The sequence below is a fragment of the Agelaius tricolor genome, unplaced genomic scaffold, assembly GCF_023055355.1.
Source record: "Agelaius tricolor isolate 1412-34295 unplaced genomic scaffold, bAgeTri1.0.p SCAF_2, whole genome shotgun sequence".
Classification (NCBI taxonomy): Eukaryota; Metazoa; Chordata; class Aves; order Passeriformes; family Icteridae; genus Agelaius; species Agelaius tricolor.
In genome coordinates, this window is record NW_027269262.1 from 71,745,110 (window position 1) to 71,760,858 (window position 15,749).

The 15,749-nt window shown below is 46.9% G+C and overlaps 1 protein-coding gene across 1 annotated transcript in view; it reads left to right on the plus strand.

Annotated features, from left to right (window-relative positions):
* Window positions 1–2,613: 2,613 nt before the first annotated feature.
* Window positions 2,614–15,749, plus strand: part of NCALD (neurocalcin delta) — a 58,951-nt gene continuing 45,815 nt past the window's right edge. The window contains exon 1 of the mRNA XM_071421478.1: window positions 2,614–2,997. The gene's annotated coding sequence lies outside the window, so the exon portion shown is untranslated. The remainder of the gene's footprint in view (window positions 2,998–15,749) is intronic.

The following is a 15,749-nucleotide window of genomic DNA, read 5'->3' on the forward strand; positions in this document are numbered from 1 at the left end:
GGTGAGACACTGAAACAGGTTGCCCTGTGAAGAAGAAGAGAAGTGGTGGGTGTCCCATTCCTGGAAGTGTTCAAGGTCAGGCTGGATGGGGCTTTGGGCAACCTGATCTATTGAAAGGTGTCCCTGCCCATGGCAGAGAGATTGAAAGTAGGTGATCTTTAAGGTCCCTTTGAACCAGAACCATTCTGATTCTATAATCCTGCCTGGCTGTCTCTGCCAGCTCTTTAGGGAACCAGCAAAATGGGTTTTTTTAATGTATTGTGACCATCAAAATGCATGTCTTGTATTGTCCCCTTTTCTGAAAAGGCTTTTATAAGAATTAAGAACCATTAAAATCTCTCAGGTGCACGCATTTTTGTCAGACCAATAGAAAGAAATGCATTACATAGTGTTGAGAGATAGCTTTTTAAACTGCAAACCCAAATTTTATGTAGTATTGTACAAGCATTGCCATTAAGTGAAAGAATACATCTGTAAGTTATGATACAATTTTATTGGTGGGTGTTGACATGAAGTGTCAGCCTTCTATATTGGATTAATATGTGGGATTATGTGCAACACATGTAGTAATCAGTGGGTTTTTAAAATTCATCACATTATTCTTGTTTTGTTAAACAGTCACAGGTTTCCTAGCTAATTGTGAATATCTTCTTTTTATGGCATGAGTTTTAGACAGTGGGGGCTGCCTTACTCTATTGTAATAACTCTTTGTGCTCTCTTCACTGCTTTGCCCTGAGGCCCAGGGGCAGCTCAGGGTCTCAGAGGGCTTTGCCCCCTAATACCAGCTGCCCAGGAAAGCTCCAGGGCAGTGCTGGTGCTGGAGAGGTTGTTGGTGAGCTGTGCTGGAGGTGCCCTACTCAGTAAATGCTGTGTAAACCAGCCTTGGCTGTTGTTGATCCCAGGCTCACAGAATGATTAGAAGGGACCACTGAAGGTCATCTAGTTCAACTTCCCTGCTCAAGCAGGGCTCCCCAGAGCACACTACTCAGGATTGTGTCCAAAAAGCTTTTAAATAGCTGCAGAGAAGGAGACTCCACAATCTTTACGGGCAGCCTGTTGCAGTGCTCTGTCACTCTCAGAATAAAGAAGCTTTTCCTCATGTTCAGGTGGAACTTTCTATGCACCAGTTTCTGCCATTGCCTCTTGTCCTATGACCTGGCAACACCAGGAGGAGCCTGGCTGCCTCCTTTTGATACCCTCCTTTCAGATACTGACAGACATTGATAAGGTCCCTTCTCCAGGCCCAGCTCCCTCAGCCATTCCTCAAAACTGAGCTGTTGCAGTCCCCTAATCATCTTTGTGTCCCTTCATTGGACCTATTCCAGGAGTTCCTTGTCTCTCTTGCACTGAGAAACCCTGAACTGGAAAGAGAACTCCAGATGTGGTCTCACTAGAGCTGAGTAGAGGGGCAGGATCACCTCACTGGACCTGCTGGCCGTGCTCTTCGTATCACCCCAGGATGCCTTTGGCCTTCTTGGCCACAAGGGCACCCTGCTGGCTCATGGACATTTTGTTGTCCACCAGGACCTTCTCTGCAGAGCTGTTCCCAGCAGGCCAGCCCCCATCCTGTGCTGCTGGTCCCTGGGTTCCTCACCAGATGCAGGATCTGCATTTGCCTTTGTTGGGTTTCAGATGGTTCTCTGCCCATCTCCAGGCTGCCCAGGTCCTTCTGAAGGGCTGCACAGCTCTGTGGGGTATTGGCTGCTCCTCCCAGCTTTGTGCCATCAGTGAACTTGCTGAGGGAGGTGTCTGCCCCTTTGTTCCATTCATTGGTGGATCAGTTAGATGATACTGGACACAGTATTGAGCCTTGGGGAACACCATGAGCTACAGGCCTCCAACTAGACCCTGTGTCACTGACCACAACCTTCTGAGATCTGCTGTTCAGTTTTCTTTCCACCTCACTATGCACTCACGCAGACCTGATGAGCTCAGAAGCATTTTCTTGTTGCTGACACTTTGTCTTTCCTCCCTGCTTCCCACAGGTGAAAGTCTTTCCCTTCTCCAGCATCTTCTGTGTCCTACTCCTGGCGCGTGCATGTGTGGTGGGGCTCTGGTAAGGTGGAGAGAGAGAGAGAGAGAGAGAGAGAGAGAGAGAGAGAGGAAAAAAGGAAATTAGGAGGAAGGAGTGGATTTTAGCTAGAGTTACAAGGAAATTTGAGACACTGGTCTTGTGTCTCTTCCTGCAGGAGAAGGCTGCACAGGTGAGTCAGAATCAGATGGAGGCATGCACTGCTTTGTCCCCCTTCCCACGATGTTTTTCTGGGAGCAGCTGGAGAAGCATCACATGCAGGCTAGCAGAGGGACCGGGTACTGAGGCCAGGCAGCTCTGGGACCAGCCCTGCACGGCTGCTGCCCTCATCACTACAGCAGAACCGCTGCTGCCTCGCCCGAATCTGGGCACAGTGTGGGTGACCAAGCATGTGTCATTGTGGCTATGAATAAAACTTCAGCTGTGTGTCATTTAGAAAGACCCTAATTTTAGCTAGCCAGCGTGTCGCTGAGGTGTCGCAGCACCCTCGCAGGGCAGCTTTTGTGCCCCATTACACCAGGTGTATATTGTCTGTTTTCCCGCGGGAGGCTGGGGATGCAGGAGGAAGAGGAGGAGCGGCGCGTGTTCCCACAGGGACAGGGTGAAGGGAGCAGCCGGCGCGGGCAGCTCCAGCGAGCCCGCGGTGTTTGGCTTGTCCGGGCGCCCGCGCTGGCTGCGGCGTGCGCGCAGTGTGACAGATGACCTATGGAAATCATTTCGGAGCAGGGCTGGCGTTGCCAGGACAACCGCGGCTCCCCGGGCCGGGCCGGGCCGGGCCGGGCCGTGTGACGGCCGCCTGACGTCAGGGGGGCTGAGCCTGCGGCCCCGGCCGCGCCGGCAGAGCCGGGAGAGACGGAGCCCGCTGGATGCTGGAGTCATCCCCGCCACCGCCGCCGCCGCTGCTGCTCAATCCCGGGGGCTGCCGGAGCATGGACTATTAAAAACTTGCATTTCTGCAGTGTGAGGTAACCGTTTGCTTTATGTTCTCATCAGGTTTGGATTATTTTCCTTTAAAAAGAAATAGAATAGAAAGCAGCTTGTATCAGTGACTGATATTTTTTTTCACTTGTTTGTTTTGGCTGGAAGTTTGCCTTGATGAACAAATCCAGCGCTATCAGATAAATGCAAAGCGGCTTCCAGTTACTAATTCTGTGTGTAGACGGCAAAACGGAGTTAAATATAGATTAATGATCCATGAAAGGAGAATAAAATGATATCGCTCTCATTTGACACTTTAGGAATATAAATGAACGTGAGTAATCCTAGGCTAATGCATTCGGGAGTTAAAAGAAATGATGTTTAGGCGCTGTGTTTTTTATACCTCGGCTGGAATGTGTTGTTTTTTAATTCTGCCCTGTTCAGGCGGGTTTGTACCCAGTGTGTCCAGTGAGGGGGAAGCCAGCAGTCAATGCAGCCAGGAACAGCTTAAAATCCAACTCTCAAAGTTCAGCATTTAAATCATCTTTGTTCACGCGGGGTCCCTGCACCCTGCGCGCTCCCCGGGCTTTCTGCCCCTCTCCCGGGGCACGCGGCACTCTTGACTGCATGGTGTGTACAGAGGAAAGAATCAAAAGCTTCCTGAAAAATTGTCTGAAATATGCCAAGGGAGCAGCGTTGCTGCAACACAGGCTTTTACCCTTTTTCTCACAAGCACACACACACACAGGGCTTGTTTATTCTCTCTCTCTTTTTTTTTTTTTTTCTGTTGTGCATTGAGATCAGTTGGAATAGCTAAAAAAAGAACTGCAGCATGAGCAGCATGATTTTTCAATCACCACAGTGATTGAAAAATGAAATGCTATTTGGGTCTTTTTGTACAAACAAGAGGGAGTTTGTGTCTGTTTCTGTATTGCACTTACTCCGAGGTGGCTGTTGTGGGGAAGGATATCCCAGAGCTCCTGAAGTTTAGTGCCACAGGCTGAGTTTGTTTGTGTGGGAACATATAGATTTGTTTTAGAACAGATTACGGCTGAAGCATCATGTGTGTTGTTTCCTGGAAAAGTGTGTTAGATCTTTCTTATCTTCTCTAATTATACACTCCTATTCCCTTCCTCCCAAAGTTCAAAGGGTTTATCGATAATGGTAATGATTCTCTAAAGCAGCTGCTGGTCTAAAACAGTGTGGAGCTACAAGACAATTTAAAACACAGAGCAGTAAAAGATTATAAAAAATCTATAACAATTATTCTCATTTTATCAAATGCAGCATAAGTAATTGTTTCTTAGAGAAAGAGAGAAAAGAAAGAGAGCCAAGACAGATATTAAAACTGAAGGCACTTCTCTAAGGAAGTTATGGCTTAGTGCTCTGGATTTCACTGCATTTGGCATTCTTAGCAGAGAACAAGGATAAATGCTGAAACATCTGAAACGTCTAAACCATTTCATTTGGTGTTATCTCATCAATCCTTTCCAATTCAACTGATGCCCTAAGACATTCTTGTTGGGGGGGCTGAAATATTTCAAATGGTCTTTATTAAATTCTTCACCTGATGCCACTGCACCAGTGCCTGGGGAATCTCTCCTGGCTCCTCACAGGTGAGTTTTGCCCAGGTTTGCAGGAGCCTGGCAGCGCTGGAGGGGTTGGCAGCCCGTGTGCAGCCTTGCCACGGGCAGTGAGCGGGCTCTGTGTGTCCCTGCCCAGTGACCTGCCTGGGCTGAGCTGCTGTGGGGAGCTGTGTGTCAGCCCAGGGCATTCATCCCCCTCCATCTGCTTGTGAGCTCCCAGAGTGCAGAGATGGGCTAGATGGGGAGGACAGGGAGGTGGTTTCTACAGCCCACCACCCTCTGAGGTCTGCTTGTTCCCCAGCTTATACTGCTGGGATAAGTCTGCAGAGGGACCAAGGTGTGGAGTGTGGGGACAGATTTGAGCTGAGTGGCACCTGCCATTCAAGAGAAGTCATTCACCCTCACCTCTGCAGGATTTGACTCCATGTCTAGCTGCTGTCACCTCCCAGACTGAACTTGAGTGATGAGGCTCAGTGTGGGCTGAGGCTTATGCTCATTCATTTAGGCTTGAATACAGTGTCCTGTAGCGTTTGATGCCTTGAAACCACCTGTAAGGGGAAAAATAATTGATGCAACTTTTGCTCAAGAGCCATTCATTAGAAATGTCTTAAAAATACCTTCCTCATCTCCAGATGGAATAGAGATATCTATCTTTAGTGATACTGAGGTAGTCTTGAAAAGCTCTAACTTGACCTTAGAGTGAAGGATGGTAAACTGCTTCACATTTTAGCAGAAGGGTCCTGTACATGCTGTTGCAAGAGGTCTGAGAGGCAATGTCATAGGGGAAGCAGGTAAGTGCCACTGAGGTTGGATGCGTCCTGCCTGGCAGAGTGGCAGCTCTGTCCCCTCTTGATGAGTCTTTGGGGGCTTTTGGCATCCCATCACCAGGCTCTACCCATACCCATTCCCGAGATGGGAATGAGCTGCAGGCAGGCAGCTCACAGGCAGTGCCAGAGTCTGCAACTGGAGGTGACACAGATCCCTGCTTAGGAGAGAAGGAAATGGTGTGTGAGAGTCATCCTGGGGCTGTGTGCCTCTGCTTGATGATTTCATGCTCGTGTTGTCACTGGTCAGCTCTGTAGCAAACCCTTTGGACAAGCCCTCGGGTTTACCTTGGCAGTGTGTGAAGCTGTCAGGCAAGGTAATGCTAAGCTTCCCTCCCTCTCTGAGCTGCCATGCTTGCACCCACCAGGAGGAAAGAGCAAACAGCCTGTGGGTTCCTTCCCAGCACCGAGAGGGGAAGGTGGCTGCATCCTTCACCTTCTGCCCGGCGCCACAGCTGACACTGCCAGCTTCCCTGGGCTTGAAACCCTCTGACATAAAGAGAAAAAATGTGAGATGCACATGGGCTTGGCAACACTCCACCTTCTTTCAGGGAGTCTAGACTGACCCTCCAACTTCCCATCAGCCTTCATGTCATTTGCAAATGTCACCCCCTTTGCACACACACGAGGGAGGGATGATCTCTCCCTCCAGACTCCTTGTCCATGGCAAAGGGAGAGCAGAGCAGCAATTCCCAAAGAACTGGAGCACTGCACCTTAGGAAAGAGCTTGGCTAAAGTCACATCTGAGATCTCCTCAAGTCACTTCTCACACAACTGCATACAGCAGGGAAATCAAAACCAGATGTGAGCTGTTGATGCCTCTAGCCTCATAATAATAACACACTCAGTGTGCTCTACCTTGATCTGGTTGAGCTGATGGGCAATGACAATCTAAATTTAGGCCAGAATCATAATAAAACCTAAAAGCCCCTTGCAGTGCGGAGCACTACTCCTTGAATTTTTTCAAACAGAATGCAATTTCTGCTGTCTTTTTAAAGGTCCAAGCTACTGCTGAGGCAATATTCATGGGGGGAATAAAATCCTCTGTAGAGGGTGGCAGTTGTCAGTGGGAACTGATGCTTCAGTATGGAGTTTCAGGATCTTAAATTACTTATTGCAGAAGTTGGTTCCCACTCTACTAAAAATCATTACATTGTGCTAATTTAATGTCTGCATCAACATTAGGAACAACTGGCTTAAATGATAGCTGATCTGCAGTAGAGATTTGGCATTTTAACCAACAGTTGTTTTTCCAATTAAACACAGATGCCATACGTAGGGTACTCTGAATGCAAAATAAAAGCTGACCTGGCTGTTGGTTCCAAGCTAAAGCAACAAAAATCCTAACTCTGGAATGTTTTTGATAGTCATATTTTAGAAATAATCTTCTATGGTGAGCCAAAATCTGTACAGACAGCTGTAGTCAGATAACAGTTTAAAAACTGGACTATGTTTTGGCTGTACTTTTGTAGCTGTTAAATTTATCTTCTTAAATAGCAGGGGGTATGAGTTGAGGGTTGAGAAACAGTAATTTTGTAATTATTTTATATGGATTGAATTATTCTGTCATCAAATTTGCATTTCAGACAGCATTACAGTATGAAAATATAATTAGAAACTGTAATTCAGGAATTGCTGAATGTGATATTTCCCAGAGGGAGCACTGTGAAGAAGCTGCCCTTACTACATCTTTAGCAAATGTTGAAATCCTATAGGTGGAAAATATGAAGGCTGAGTTGTAAAGTTCCTCTCCCTTCTGTGGTCTTCATATACTGTCAGCTCTCTGCTTAACTTCATTTTTTCATAAGACTCATTTCCACAGAATCATCTAATCATTACGAGCTGAAGGGCTCAGATTCTGTTCTGCCGAATTTCAGACTGGCTGTGCTGATAGCTGCTGAATTGCTTTCAGCCACAAAATGACACTGAGATAATGTAAGGATCTGATTTACATGCAGAAAACCAAGAAGCTTGTAGTTTGGTCAGAAATGCTGGTTTCAATTTGCCCAGCACCTGAAATTCCCAGCCACACCTCCTTTCACAGAAGATAGCTGAGGGTGGGTCTTGGTTTAGCTCTGTTTATCTTCTTTTGTAGTTCACTATTTTTTGCAGTACCTGTTCACAGTGTTGTGCAAAGTTTTAGCTGTATAAAGCCCACTGATGTCAATCCCTATGTGTTTTATTCTTGTGGTAATCTATGGTTTATCATAGACATACTACCTGGAAACAAACATGTCTTGTGTTTTTTAGCTGGGCTTTGGTTGACAAATCCCATGTGCTTTTGTTTGAGACTTGCACTTTTTAGGAGAGCATCTCCATGGCCAATTTTTTTCTCATCATCTTGTTGGGACATTGGTCAGGTCCTTCTGTGAAACCAAGCCTGTGATGCACAAAGCAGGGATGGCAGTGAGAGGAGAGAGAAGATGAGGAGCAAGACCATTTCCCATGGCTGGCCAGGGCCACCTTCCTGCACCCAGCCCTGTCACTTTGCCTGGGTGCTGGGGAAGGTGTCTGTCTGTCCCATCACTCACATTTTGGGTGATGCACATCCTGCCCCCTGTGTCTGGTATTTGCAATATGAGCATAGGACAGGAGCTTCAGGGTGTCACTGCAGATGGCCATTTCTGTAAGACAGGGTGCAGTAAGCCAGGTTGGCTCTTTAGGGACAAGTAGCCTTGCTTGAAGTGCAAGTGCTGGTTTACAGGTGGGACATGAGCAGTCCCTGAACATCACAGCTGCATTTTTGCACATTTACTTAGGAACTGCAAAGGAGCAGGAGGCAGCATTTCAACTGACTGTGTCTGCACAGGGGGGCTGAAAGGCTTTGAGACAGGTTTATACCTGCCACGTGTGTCACAAAGCCTCTTAGCTGTGTGCTGAATTTCATTGTCAAGAGAATGGGCTTTGGGAGCAGGCCAGAGCAGGCTGTCCAGCCACAGGGGCATGGTGGACCAGGAGGGATGGGATGAGGGGGGAAAGAGAGCTCTTGGTAGGGCTCACTGAGTGTGTGCTGGCAGGATGTGTCCAGGGCAGGCTGATGTTCTTGCACTGCTGCATCTGCCCATGCAGGGAGCTCTGGCATCTGCAGAACGGGCCAGACAAGACTTTTTGCTCCATGAAATGGAGCTGTCTGAAGGAGTTGGGGGAGTGAAATACTCTGCCTGTGTTAGCAGTGATGCAGTGATGTTGTTTAGCTGCCATGTGGTGTAGCTGTGGCTAACAGGGCTGCTCTCTCTTCTGGGCACTGGGTTCAGAGTAGAGCTGGAGGAGCACTGCACACTCAACCTTTGGGCAGTGCCTGCTACTTGACAACAATAATTTCATGCTTGTTCTACTATTATGAATAGAAGAGATCAGCTTTTGGAGACATCCAACATTACTTGTAGAGAGGTTTTATTAGACAAGCAGATCAGGTGGTGGGTTACAGGCTATCACCCAAGAGAAGACAAGTTAAAGCTGAAGAAGGTCAAAGTTGGCTTCTTTCCTTAGCAAATTCCCTCACTCCTAGAGCAGCAAGGATTCCTGATCATGCCTCACACAATCTTTCTGCGTCTCCTCCAGGACTGCAAAACCACAATGGATCCACATATGAAGTGTCTAACTTCAACTGAATAACACTTAAAGAGATTTCATGAAGCAATTCAGCCTGAGAACCTTTAACTCTAAAGAAATATTCTGCTCACGTTGTGCTCGCAAATCCAAGATGCCAGGGGGACGTGAGCACAAAGCTGTTGATTATTTCCACAACTGCTGTGTGCTTCCTATCACAACAGTATTCTTTTGTGCAGAATGGCAGCAAGATTGCAGAGTCCTCTTTAGCTTTACCATCTTCACAAGCCCAGGTCCAATTAGAGCAATTATATCTCAACAGAAGCACTGTCTGTTGTCCTCTGGACCTGTCTATCAAGCATCCTATTCATCGCTGTTTATCATGTATGAGGCTTTTCATGTAAAGTCATTCTGACCCTACTGAAGCAGTCCCACTAGAAGGGTGGCCTATGTTTTTATTTCACAGGCTGGTGTGGATGAGAAGTGTGCAAAATTATGGCTGGCCAAGGATACATCTTTCAGTCTAACCACGTTCTCCTCTCACTTGAATATTATTGCTGGTTTGACACAGTACACAGCTTTCATGTTCAATTATTTCACTTCATCCTTCATTTTCAATTACTTTACTGCTAAAAATTGAGAACATTATCAGAATTCACAGTTCTTCCTTGCCACGTTCAAGGGTTTCCTTAATCAAAATCCCCAATGTGAATTGCAAGGCATGTGATGTTTGATGGCACATGATATTAAACCACTTACAGCTCTGATGTCTGTGGGGACTCTCTGGTCTCTTGAGTTACTGGGTAGTGGGAACTTCTGCAGAAAGACCACTTGTGTTTTGCTTTGCCTCTCCTGACAGGGCCTGATGAAGGAGCTGAATGACTCCTGCTAAGGAAGTCCCCTTTGTCACCACTAAGGTAGAAGCTGAAAAGCAGAACTCAGTGAAAGGCAGAAGTGTTGGGACTTGGGAAGGTCAGAGGGAATGCAAAGAGGAACTCTTTCTGAACAAAAAATAGATATTTATTTTCTCATACTGCTCTTGGAAAGGAAAATCCGGGAAACAGTATTTAGAGTCATCTTTATGAAACAAAGAGAATTCTTTCTGACAATTCAGAAATGAGATTGCCTGTGAGAGGGCATCCCCTGTCCCTGCTGCTACCTCCATGGCATCCATGGGAGTCCTGGCCAACATGCACAGCAGCACTTGCGCAGAATAAGATTGCTTTAGGAACTGAAAACATGAGCTCAGACTTCGCTTGTTCTTCCTCCAGTATCATCAGACCAGTGGTTACCCCAAATTTGTTTCCTATTTTGCCTCTCTTCTGCTAGGTTTTAGCCCAGAAGGGCTGCTTCTGTCAGGAGGAACTGCAGGGCCATCTGCAGTAGTGCTCCAGATGTCACCTGTGCCTTCCCTTGGCACAGGATGCTGCAGGCAGGAGAGCTATGCCAGCCCTGACCAGGGCTGCAAAGAGACCTGGCTGATTTGGCCACACCAGCGGCAAGAGAAAGTGAGAGCTGATGAAACAGCAGTATAACATGCTCCACATCTGCTCCATGGGGTATTGGTGAATTTGTTAAAGATGAGTTTATACGGCTTAACTGGATCTGCAGCCTTGGCAAGTCTTGCAGAGATGGTGTTTTTGCTGAGAGCCTGGGGCAGGGTTCTCTGCTGCTGTGCAGAGTCAGACCCCTCCACCCACCATGGACAGATAATGTTTGTGATGCTTCAATTAGAAAAATACAATTCTTTCAGAGATGGCAGAAGGTGACAGAAGCACTAGCAGGGTGAATGCTTGCCTGACTTTCATTCTTTTTGTTAGACACTGGGACCTTTGCAGAAACCCCTGCCTCAATTCAAGGAATCTGATTGGAAATTGAGGAATATTTCACTATTAGTTCACCATGTGCCAGTTATTAGTAGGCTGTGGTGTTGCTCCAAGAGCCTGTAGTAAGGCACACCCTTCTGCATGCCACTCCCACCAGGCTTGCAGGTGGCACCCCAAACAGGGTGTTGGGGAGGCAGCTGGGAGAGAAGGAGTTAAAACAGGCCACAATTACCAATTTGAGACATTCTCAAAAATAGCAGCTTTTCTTTTGTTTGCTGAATTCCCCATGCTTTTACAGTGCTATTCCCATTATTCATTTCTTTCCCAAAATAACATTTTAAGCAGAAGAATGACTTGAGTGGGGAGAAGAGGGGATCTGCAGGCTGACTGGGACAGCTGCATGCCCCCGTGTCTGCAGTGAGGCATATTTCAGTATTTCAGGCAATTTTGCTTCTTCACTGGCAAGCCCAGTAATTCCTCCCTAAGTCCATGCTTCCCAGGGGCAAGTGTTGGGCAGTGTGCTCATGCTGTTCACTGTTTTTATAGCCCAGCTTGAAAAGAAGCATCTCTTGCTGGTGGATGCTCCTTTGAAGAAGAAGGAAAGGATGCTTTTGGAAAAATAACCCCAAGGAGCCTGGCTACAGGATTAGTGATGCAGGCAGATCCCACTGAGCTGGGATGCAGCCCTGAAAGCACCTTGTGTGTCCCACCCTTGACTGCTGGTCCAGGAAAGCAGCTGCTCTGGAGGGGTTCCCTGACAGCACCCACCAGGGCTCCCTTACCCCTCACAGTCAGGCATGCAGCCAAACACAAACAAGGTGAGCTCCAGAAACAGGTGCCAGCAGCCTTCCCCTAGGGCTACAGGGAGGGATGGTAGCAAAGAAGCCCTGAGAGGAATTAAAAATTAAATGCTCATGGCAGTGGCTTCCTGTCACCACATCTCAGCAGTTCACCTTCACTGTGGCTGGCTGGCTGCCCGAGCACTGAGCAGGAGCAGAGAGAGGAGCATCCCATTCTCACTGCCTTCCCTGGAGATCAGCCAGCGCTCCTGTGGCCCTGATGGGAGGATGAGGAGGAGCTGCTTCACTGCTGCATGCACACAGAACTGACCAGAACAAGCAGCATGTGCCTCTTTGTGGGAATCCCCTGAGCCCTGCTGAAGGCGTCACTCCCGGAGGTGGCCAGGCCCAGATGAGTCAGATGCCTCTGAACAGGTGCAGCTGTCCAAGTGTGGGGTGCTGAGAAGCTGAACTGGCCATACCACAGCCCTCTCTGTGGTCTGGAGTTTGCAATAACCCCAGCAACAGGTGTGCTTAGTGCAGCTGGGGGCTGAGCCCACAAAGGCTGGCATTTGGGCTGCAAGGGTCAAGCCAACCAAGGCTGGGATTTGGAGGTAGAAGGGCTGAGCTCCATGGGGACATTTGGCCCTCCTTGGCATCCAGTCCAGCTCCTTGGTGTGCACATGCCCTGAAACCCCTTCAGAGCCCCAGCAAATTCATCACTGAGACCAAGGCCCCTTGTAGAGCATGTCCCAAATGACTTGAACTTGGGTCTAGTTCATAATCCCCTCTTAATATCCCACACTAGGTAAGCATTTACTGCCCCCAAGCCTTGATAATTTCTTGTTTTTACACTAGCATTCAAGTAGGTGACAAGCTATCCAGCTTCCTGAGATATTGGCTGTGTCTGTACTATGGCCACTGGCTGTGTCCATAATAAATGAAATAGTGGGCAACCCCAGTACCAGAGCTCAGAAGCCAAAATCTCTCTCTGCAGAGCAGTCCCTATCCCAGTCCAGCTCCCAATCAGTTCCTGTCTCCCCAGCCTGCCCACTGGCCCGTTCCAGGGGGCAAATGGCACAGAGTCAGTTTTCAGGAGGGTGCAGAGTTCAATAGCACAGACAAGGGAACTTGTGTGCCAGTTGGCCCCATGCTGGGCAATGCACCCACATGCCTTTGCTCCATAGTCACAGGTGATGTGGTAAATGTCATTGTGCGTAACTGGGTGAGAATCCTTGGGAGGAAAAAAGAGCCTTAAAATAGAAAAGTGTTTTTTCTGAAGCCCAGGTCTAGGTAGAGCTCATGAGCTGCAGGCTCTTGCTCCAGCCAGGAAATCAGCCCATTGGAGCATGACAAAAAGGCTGGCAACTCCAGTCTGTCAAAAACAGCAGTGGGGTTCTAATAGGACCAAAGTGGAGGAACAGAGGAACATGGCTGGAAGAAAGGATAAAGAAAAGCCTTTGGTCCACAGAGCACCAGGCTCTTTACTCCTCTGTTTGTACAGAGGAACATTATCATGTACACTGCTGACCTGACTCTTTACAAGAGTGGGTTTGATGCTGATTTCATGTTGTTTCTCAGTATATACTCTTTCCCCTGTGAGGCTCAGTTTTAATTATTTTCTAGTTTACAATCCATTCATTTTTAAGATATGAAAAATGTATAGGTCAGTATCCACTACTGTTCTGCCATTCTTCCAGAATAAGTAAATTGTTATCTGTATTAGCCTTCTCAGCAAGAGACCAACATGTTCCACTTTTCTAATGCTGTCTCATGCCTAAAATCTGTTTCCCAAATCCTTTGCCTGAAGTGAACACTGTGCACTGCACAATGCACTCTCCAGCTCCCTGGGGACTGCCCAGCCCCACGTACAGCACTGCCTTTGCCACACAGCACTGTCAGGAATTTCACATTTCACTCTGCAAAGAGAAAAGTGATGTCCAGGTGCTGTCCTCATAAAACTTCAGGGCTGAAAGAGGTCAAAAGCAAAGGACACTTCTGAATGCAGTTTTCTCCCAGTATTTCTGGTTTTCTTGAATTCAATCTTTATGTTTTTGACCTTGGAGCATAATGTCAGAAGGGTTTGAGAGAGCCAGGGGAACATTTGCCTATCTCTTTGCCTGCAGCTTTTCAGGTAGGTTTGATTATTTTAATTACTTCCTCTGTTAGACGTGGAGTGTCTTCCACTTTCCCTGAATTTCCCAGTCATGTCTGGTCACAGATCACTTAGTGCTACATGGAAGCCATCATATGCAACTCTGATATTATCTGCAGATTTGCATCAAAGTCCTGAAAAGCATGAGGATACTGGCTGAAAACTTTTGAACAATGAGGTTTGGTAAAGCAAGACTTGGGCATGACTGTGTGAAAGTGTAAAGTTTTCCCTTTTCACTTGCAAACAGGAGTTACTGTGCTTGTGTTGCTCCAAATAATACAGGGGATTTGGGAAGACTAGCATTAAGACAGTTTTTCAGAGTCATTGAATATGTTTTAATCCTTACTAGCCTTGAGCAATTAGCTCCCAGTGAGCTCATGGAAGGAGAGGTATAATTAAAGATCTGTCTTGCGTGGCCTGCTGTGCATTTATAGCTCTGCAACTGCTCTCAGTAGTAAAATAGAAATATGTCTTTCAAAGGAAAGCTCAACAACAGGAAATATTTCTTTCAGAAATATGAACACAAGTGTTTCTTCCAAGAATCATCAGATAAAAGCAAAAATGTTCTTAAATTTCTAGTACCACTAAGCACCTGGCTCTAATCTGTAGTTCCGTGACTTTGTTCATTTTTTAACCCAAATGGGATCCTATTTTAAGGCACTGTTATTTCATCTGATAATAAAAGTCTATTCAACCATCAGTGTTTGCTTTTCTTGTTCCTTACCATATTTTGTATTTTTCTCCAAAAAAATTTCCACTGAAGAATCAGTGTTGTCCAAATTGCTGCTGCTCAACTGGACATAACTCCCTGTTCCTTGCTCTTTGGAGTTGGTTACCTAATTCTGCTGGTAGGTAATTTTGATAAAGACTTCACAGAGTGCTAAATTTGTCTGCACAGATGATAGAATGATAGGTTTTTCTCCCAGCCATTGCAGAGGTTTATGGTTGCTCCTTCTCAGGTGTCTGGCACAAATGGAAGTGGCACCGTTGTGGGACATGCTTGTTATTCAGGCATTAGCCTTGAAAAACCCTGGATTATTGATTGCATGGTTTGTCATGTCTGTTTAAGCACACTATTTCTGAAACTGCTCCTCCTCCAATCAAGTAGCAACTCCGTTAAACTGGATGAACATATTAAGAAAAGCAAGAGATTTACTCAAGGAATCTTTATTGCATTTCATTATAAACTACTGAATCTAATATACAAAGAAGATTGCTTTAATTATAAATGGACAAAAGAAAGATTTACTCCATGTTCCCACTAGGCAACTATCAGCAACATGCACCTTCTTCATCTAATGCAGACATGACAAGTAATTAGGTTTGGTAGTTCTCCTGGGAACAGCAGTTAACTGCATTACAGAACCCCCAAGAGACAATGACATCAGGTGGGTTTGGTAGGTTTTGTGGTATCTGCTCTCAGCTGTTTTTTCTTGCCCTGAGGAAACTCATGACACAGCCATAATGCAGGCAGAGGGTTCAGATGATGAGCTGTTATCTCCCCATCTCATCTCCAGCCAGTTTCACTGCCCTCTGGAAGGTCAGCGGATGGCAGAGAACCCTGGTGGCCCTCTGTGCTTGCAGACACATGCATGGCTGGTTTTGTGCAGGGGGAAGTGCCTGGTGCCATTCACTGTTTTGTACTTTAGTACTATTTCATACCCCAAGCAAACAATTTTCAGAGGAGAAGAAGGAAGAGGTCAGTCCAAGGTGGTGTCCTAGAACAAGAGCTCCCTGCTGCCTGTGTTCTTCACTGTTAGGTGGCCATTTGAAAAGTGAGTGAAGGTCTGATAAGCAGAGGAATTCCTCCATATCTGTCATGGTGTGGCTTGGGAGGGAGCATGGGGCAACATGGTGCCTTCCCAGTGTCACAATTGAGACAGTGCTGGGCATGCCTTGAGGCAGAAGGAGGCTGCCAGGAGGTTCAGGTGCCTCTGAGCCCAGGTAGGGTCAAGAAGTGCCTGATGAGAGTCTGTTCTGTGCCTTCCTCCTGTGAGTCTCTGCCAACCCAGGAATCTTGAAAACTGACCCCAGCTAGCCCAGGAGCACATGACCAGCTGATAAAAAAGTCATACAGATG